The sequence below is a fragment of the Dreissena polymorpha genome, chromosome 3, assembly GCF_020536995.1.
Source record: "Dreissena polymorpha isolate Duluth1 chromosome 3, UMN_Dpol_1.0, whole genome shotgun sequence".
Lineage (NCBI taxonomy): Eukaryota > Metazoa > Mollusca > Bivalvia > Myida > Dreissenidae > Dreissena > Dreissena polymorpha.
The window spans coordinates 133,763,342-133,770,438 of NC_068357.1; the positions used below are offsets into that span (position 1 = coordinate 133,763,342).

The 7,097-nt window shown below is 35.8% G+C and overlaps 1 long non-coding RNA gene across 3 annotated transcripts; it reads left to right on the forward strand.

Moving 5' to 3' along the window:
• Window positions 1–1,870: 1,870 nt before the first annotated feature.
• Window positions 1,871–5,653, forward strand: LOC127871533 (uncharacterized). Of its 3 annotated transcripts, none has more exons than XR_008045446.1 (5): window positions 1,871–2,177; window positions 2,658–2,759; window positions 2,950–3,027; window positions 3,167–4,353; window positions 4,998–5,653. It is a non-coding gene; the product is annotated as an uncharacterized LOC127871533 (long non-coding RNA). The 3 variants fall into 3 exon arrangements; XR_008045445.1 differs by lacking the exon at window positions 1,871–2,177 and adding an exon at window positions 2,188–2,329; XR_008045447.1 differs by lacking the exon at window positions 1,871–2,177 and adding an exon at window positions 2,188–2,329 and having other exon boundaries at window positions 4,212–4,353.
• The last annotated feature ends 1,444 nt before the right edge of the window (window positions 5,654–7,097 follow it).

Sequence of the window (7,097 nt, forward strand, 5' to 3'; positions counted from 1 at the left end):
AAAATCAATAGGGGTCATCTGCGAGTCATGATCAATCTACCTATAAAGTTTCATGATCCTATGCGTATGCGTTCTTGAATTATCATCCGAAAATCATTTTACTATTTCGGGTCACCTTGACCTTTGACCTAGTGACCTCAAAATCGATAGGGGTCATCTGCGAGTCATGATCAATCTACCCATGAAGTTTCATGATCATAGGCGTATGCGTTCTTGAGTTATCATCCGGAAACCATTTTACTATTTCGGGTCACCGTGACCTTGACCTTTGACCTAGTGACCTCAAAATCAATAGGGGTCATCTGCAAGTCATGATCAATGTACCTATGAAGTTTCATGATCCTAGGCCCAAGCGTTCTTGAGTTATCGTCTGACAACCACCTGGTGGACGGACCGACCGACCTACCGACCGACAGATATATGAGCAAAGCAATATACCACCTCTTCTTCGAAGGGGGGCATAACAAGAAAGGTTAAATGCAAAAGGTAGAAATAGAACTAACCTTATTTTGAAGTAATGGCAACTCTTAAAAGTAGATCTGAAAAGTTCTGTGGCCAAGTTGAAAGTGACCAGCAGCCAATTGTATAAACATGGATAGCTTTTATCCAGCGGATAACTTTCGGTTATCTTCAATTTTAGGAAATCTTTTTTGGTTAGCGATTGTATAAAAAAAGTTATCCGAACAGGCGCGCAATTTGGATAAGTTTTGGATAAGATTTAGCCAAGGTATTTGACTTCTGTTATCTTTATCCGAATGAAGAACGCGCTGAAAAAATGGCTGACATTGACATACCGAACGCTAGACAATTTCCACGAAATTACAGATTTACGGAGACTGACGACCCTGAAGAAATACGACGACGATTTAGATTTACACCTGACAACATCGACCGCATAGAACGACTGATCGGACATAGACTTGAGAAACCAACGGGACGGAATCAAACCTTGACACCGAGGCAGCAAATATTGATAACATTGAGATTTTTTGCTTCCGGAAATTTTTTGCAATTAATAGGGGATACTTTTGGGGTGGAAATTGCCACGGTTTCAAGGGTCGTGACCAGAGTAACGGACGAACTGTGTGACCTGAAAGACCAAACAATTATATTCCCGACGACGGTCAGACAGAAATCAATTATTAGGGTCAATCCGTGAAAAGTCGGACAAAACTCTATATCCCAAAACAATTGTATCATTATATAGAACTTACGACGAGTCGTTTTGGGGATAACCTCCCCTTATAATGTCAAATGAGTGTAGTTTCGAATTTTGGTGACATCGCTGATGTTATGTGAAAACACCGCGATTTACATTATGAAAATGTTGCTTGATGCGAATCGCTATGACTCGGACAGAGTAGTCGAAACTCGGACACACTGTAGCTGAAACTCGGACAGTTATTTTTGCGTAGTTAAATCTCGGACTGTGGAACAGTAATTGAACCAAACTTCATTTATTTACAGTAAAATGAATTAATTTGAATGTAGCTAGCAGTATTTTACGTGTGCTGTAGAAATAAATGTCGGACACTTTTAATTTCGTCAAATACATAATAAATGTTCGGATATTCTTCATAAAACTATTAAATGTTATCTCCTTAAACAATAAAACAATCAATATCTTAATGAATATACAATCGTGTAGCCGTTGCGCAATGAAAATCACTGAACGAACCTTAGCATTCAAATTGCCCGCCTTTCTGGAAACAATGCGTATCGTCATTAGCCTGTGTGTGGCACGTCATTGGTTTTGTGTTACGTAAACGGTGTCGATGCACATACTCAATCGGGACTCCTCGGACAATTCCGCCATATCGGCGATCGTCTGTGGTGTAGCCCACTGTCCGATGCGTTCAGATTGGCACATACTGTGCAGATGTATTTTTCAAAGTGAATGGCCATGAGTCACTAAATGCATATTACTGGGGATTTCAAGTCGGTTATTGTATATTTTGTTATGTGTTTTACTGTCAACTGTCCGACTTTTAAAGACGTCCGACTTTTCACGGATTGACCTAAACAGATTTTTTTCAAAATCGCCGGATTTCCGTCTGTAATTTCGGCGATCGACTGAACGCACGTTCGCATCATTGCTCCCCATGAACACGAGGGGCAATATGGGAACAGAAAGCACTACCACAGTGTTCATGTACAGGCAACGTGCGATCATCGTGGTATTTATTTATTTGTACACAAAACATAATTTGAGATCTTACCTTCAAGTTTGATTATTCCTTCATTGTATAAATCCATTTATTTATATGTCTATGAATCCTGCTGTTTTACACACCAGATCAAAGATTCCTTAACACTTACTTACGATCTGGTACGATTTATTATAATCCCATTTATAGTTAACATACGTCCTTTAAGTCCAAACTTCCACAGTGTTATGCATATTGCGCCCAAAAACTCGCATGTACACAATTCAAATGACGTAACGATTCCAAATAAAGATTTATAAAGTCTGTTTCATGGTTAAAATATAGTCTGATCCATTGTGTTATAGAGGAAGACAGGAAATTTTCAATACAAAGATGTTTTTTCTTGCTACATTTTAATTGTAAGATTTATCATTCTATTTGAATGATTTAGAATACCGGAACGTCTAGAATTTAATTGCATACATTTTATCCTTTTTAATCATATTTCAGGTGTATTCACCAGCATAAATGCCACATGGCCTCGAAGTACTCAAGATGCGCATGTATTGAGAACCTCAGCACTCTCTGATTATTTGGAGGCCCATCATCATGGTAAGAGCATATTCTAAAATGGATTGATTAATTTTTACTGCGATTTCATTTATTTTTGTGCATGTTCCTGTTTCTTATTTATAAATTTATAATTATGAAAGGTTGTTGTAACAAAATGGATGTGAAAATAAATTATGTATATTTAGAAGTGGATCATTCTGCAATTGTTGTTAAATTGTTCTGTTCAAAGGTTTGGAAGATGGAATTGTGTTGGGGGACAGTGCCTACCCATGCAGGAAGTTTCTGATGACGCCTTACCTGCATCCTGGTGAGTGCATCTCTGTTAAACACCTTATCTATTTACTGGTCTTTACATTGTACTGAATCTTTTCTTATAAAACATGTCTTAGTTCATTTAAATGTTAATGTTTGAAATAAATATTGTAACTATAGAATATTTACACCAGGATCCCCACAGCAACAGATGTACAATGACGCCCATGCGAAGACGAGAAATGTAATTTATTTTATGCTTTCCGGTGGTTTATAGAGAAATATCAGTGAAATAAAATTGGCATTCCCCTGTTTTATACAGTGAAAAATAACAGTGACAAATATCGATATTTTTCACTGTTTTACTGTGAAATGACGTCATTTTAGACGAAATGACGTCATAAATCCAGCAAAATTATCCAGTTAAACTCATTAACAATGTAAATAAACGGTTTAAAAAGCATAAAATAATAAGAAAATTTGTTGGATTCGATGGAATATCGATTTTATTTCACTCGTGATGATAGAAAATATATATTTTCACTCGTGGCGAAAATATTGTTTTCTATGATCACTCGTGAAATAAATTCGATATTCCACCGAATCCAACAAATATCCTCTATTAAAAGAGCACTCGGTGTACTAAAGCGGAGGTGCCATGTTCTTCATGGAGAGGTATTTATTAAGAAGTGATGTGTCAATAAACACCATAACATTTATGTTTATCATGAAATATATTAAATATGCACTATATTAACTTATTTTATTTTATGCTTTCCGGTGGTTTATAGAGAAATATCAGTGAAATAAAATTGGTATTCCACTGTTTTAAAAAATGAAAAATAACAGTGACAAATATCGATATTTTTCGCTGTTTAACTGTGAAATTACGTCATTTTTTCGACGAAATGACGTCATTAATCCAGCAAAATTATCCAGTTAAACTCATTTACAATGTAAATAAACGGTAAAAAAAGCATAAAATAAAAAGAAATTTTGTTGGATTCGATGGAATATCGATTTTATTTCACGCGTGATTATAGAAAATATATATTTTCACTCGTGGCTTCGCCACTCGTGAAAATATTGTTTTCTATGATCACTCGTGAATTAAATTCGATATTCCACCGAATCCAACAAATATCCTCTATATATTTTCAATATGTTAAATTATGTTTTCTAAACATTAGGGTGCGAATAATCCAGCAAAAGTATCAAAAATAATTATCGCATGTGTAGTGTTGCACAATCTAGCCAAGGCATGGGGTGAAAGGGAGGCATTTCCAGAGGAGGAAGACGCTCAACCTCCACCAAGTGAACAGCTTGATGGTAACCCTGACGGACAGGCTATCAGGGATGCAATAACTGCAAACTACTTCAGGTTTGAAAATAATTCAATGCAAAGAATACATTTAAAAAATATATTGACTATGTGCAATAAATTTGTAAAAAATATTTTACTTAACAATTCAAAGACTGTTTAACTCTAGATTAACAATGAAAAATAGCATTAAATTAATAAGCAATGCACAATAATTATAATATCAATAATAATATTGAATATTACAAGAGATGTGTTCGTCAGGAAAACAATGCCCCCTATTGCGCCGCTTTGAAAAAAAAAATTACCTTTGACCTTGAAGGATGACCTTGACCTTGAACTTCCACCACTCAAAATCTGCAGCTTCATGAGAACGCCTTTTTGAATTTTGTTTGTTTGTTTGACCTTGTAGGGTGACCTTGACCTTGAACTTCCACCACTCAAAATGTGCAGCTTCATGAGATACACATGCATGCCAAACATCAAGTTCCTATCTTCAATAATGCAAAAGTTTTGGCCAACGTTAAAGTTTTTTGTCGGACGGACGGACAGACTGACAAACACACTGACATACTGACTGATGGACATTTCAACTGCTATATGCCACCCTACCGGGGACATAAAAAACATTTATAACAAAAATATAAAAAATATTAATAACAATAATAATGAGTAATACTTCTTATCAATAGCTCTATTTGCAGATGAAGACGGATGAACACATCACAGTCCTTTACAACTTGTAATTGACACGTGTTATCAGGACCTTTCCCTCCTCAAAGAACTCTCTCTGCGTATTCATAAGAAGCATATTCTCGTTTTGAACTTCGATGGCACCAGCATAAAATGCCATCTGTAGTTCCTTTAGTGTCTGCTCTTTCCTGATTTATTGAAAGGTGCTTTATATCATTTTTTAGCCATAATTATTAATAAATAATAAGTAATTATTACTTAATTACAAAATCTTATTTATTACGTCATACATCTGCGGTGTGTATGTTGCTTTTTAAATCTAATTCAGGTCTAAGAGTTTTCCCATTTAAATTTGATTTCATTAATGATATTGTTATCGTTTAACCTACGAAAAAATGAACTCTTCCAAAAGACTACACACTCTAGAAAATACTATGCATAGAAGCGTGTAATGCTTCATCAGTGACAGAGTGATTTGTAAGCGACCATGTCGCACAATGAATGTGTGTTGTTTCTTGCAAAGGAAATTAAGATAAATTGGATTTAATTACCATCGAGTTCGAGCAGATCCTGTTGCGCTGCGAACTGCACCTAACAGGAACAAAACTATGTATGGATTAAATGGATTTATGTGAATATAATATTGAATAAAAGGTAAGAATAGTTAGATACATGTATATAGGCTGGCACCGAACAAACAATTTCGCTCTCGACAGTGTCAGTCTTTTCAGTGGTTTTTGATTTAGGTATAACCCATTTTGTGCTGTATTAAAAAACAAGGGACAAAATTGTCACAAAACCAGGTTTTCATTGTGAAAAAAAATCTGATAAAGGGAGACAACTGAAACTGAACTTTTGAAATGAACAAACAAAATTAACCCCCTTTGTAAGTTTGTTTTAAAATAAATCTATTTTTAGTCGCGGCGACCTTGACATTGGAGATATTGACGTGATTCTTTCGTGCGACACACCGTCCCATGATGGTGAACAAATGTGCCAAATGATTTTAAAATCTCATAATGAATGACATAGTTATAGCCCAGACAAGCTCATTTATGGCTATTTTTTACCTTTGAACTCAAAGTGTGACCTTGACCTTGGAGATATTGACGTAATTTTTTCGCGCGACACACCGTCTAATGATGGTTAACAAATGTGCCAAAAGATTTTAAAATCTCACAATGAACGACAAAGTTATGGCCCGGAGAAGCTTGTTCCGCCCGCCCGCCAGCCCGCCCGCATTCGCCAATCTAATAACCAGTTTTTTCCTTCGGAAAACCTGGTTAATAAGTTACAATTGCAGTGGAGTTTTCATAATCGATATAGTTTTTTTTATATAATAATAAATAATTGAGAACACAGGTAGTGACACACCGATGGTGGTTTCGGATGAAGAGACACCCGGAATCCCACTGAAGGACGGCGTGTCCTTCATTGTTTCGATGATCGACATCGTTACCGTGTCGGGGGCTTTTATCGGATGTCCGCCACCCGTCTGCCGGGCGTTTTTCGCTCCATCGTTACCGACTCTCTGGCCTTCGACACCATTTTCCGATATTTTTTCTAAATAAATAACACAAAGTAAAATTACTTATAACATAATTCTATTCTTTCTTATTCTATCTCGGCAACATATTTTCTTATTTATCCATGCAACACATTACAATCAGTCACACGCGCAATTTGAAACTAATCAGTTATTTACGAAAAAATTGCAAATTGTTCATTTCTTAAAATGAAAGAAAAACAATAAGCTCTGTATATTTTTGTTATTATACATAAACTCTATATAATAGTCTCAAATTTTTTTATACGGATTGAGTTTCGTACGTCGCTATGATTGTATGCGCATGGACGTTGATCTTCGACTTCGTTTTGTGAAATACTAACACTTAACTATTTCAGTGATATCTAAGTCTGAATAGATAAATATATTTACATATCAAGTATTAACAAATGACCGAGAAATATCAATGTTGGCATTCGCATACCTTTTTCATCGTCAATCGTGCGACATGCACGACCGACGGAATTTACTTTTTTGTGTAATTTCGGCTCACGGCCACGCCTCATCCTGTATTTTCTTTGTTACAGGTGTTGATCCGCTTGAA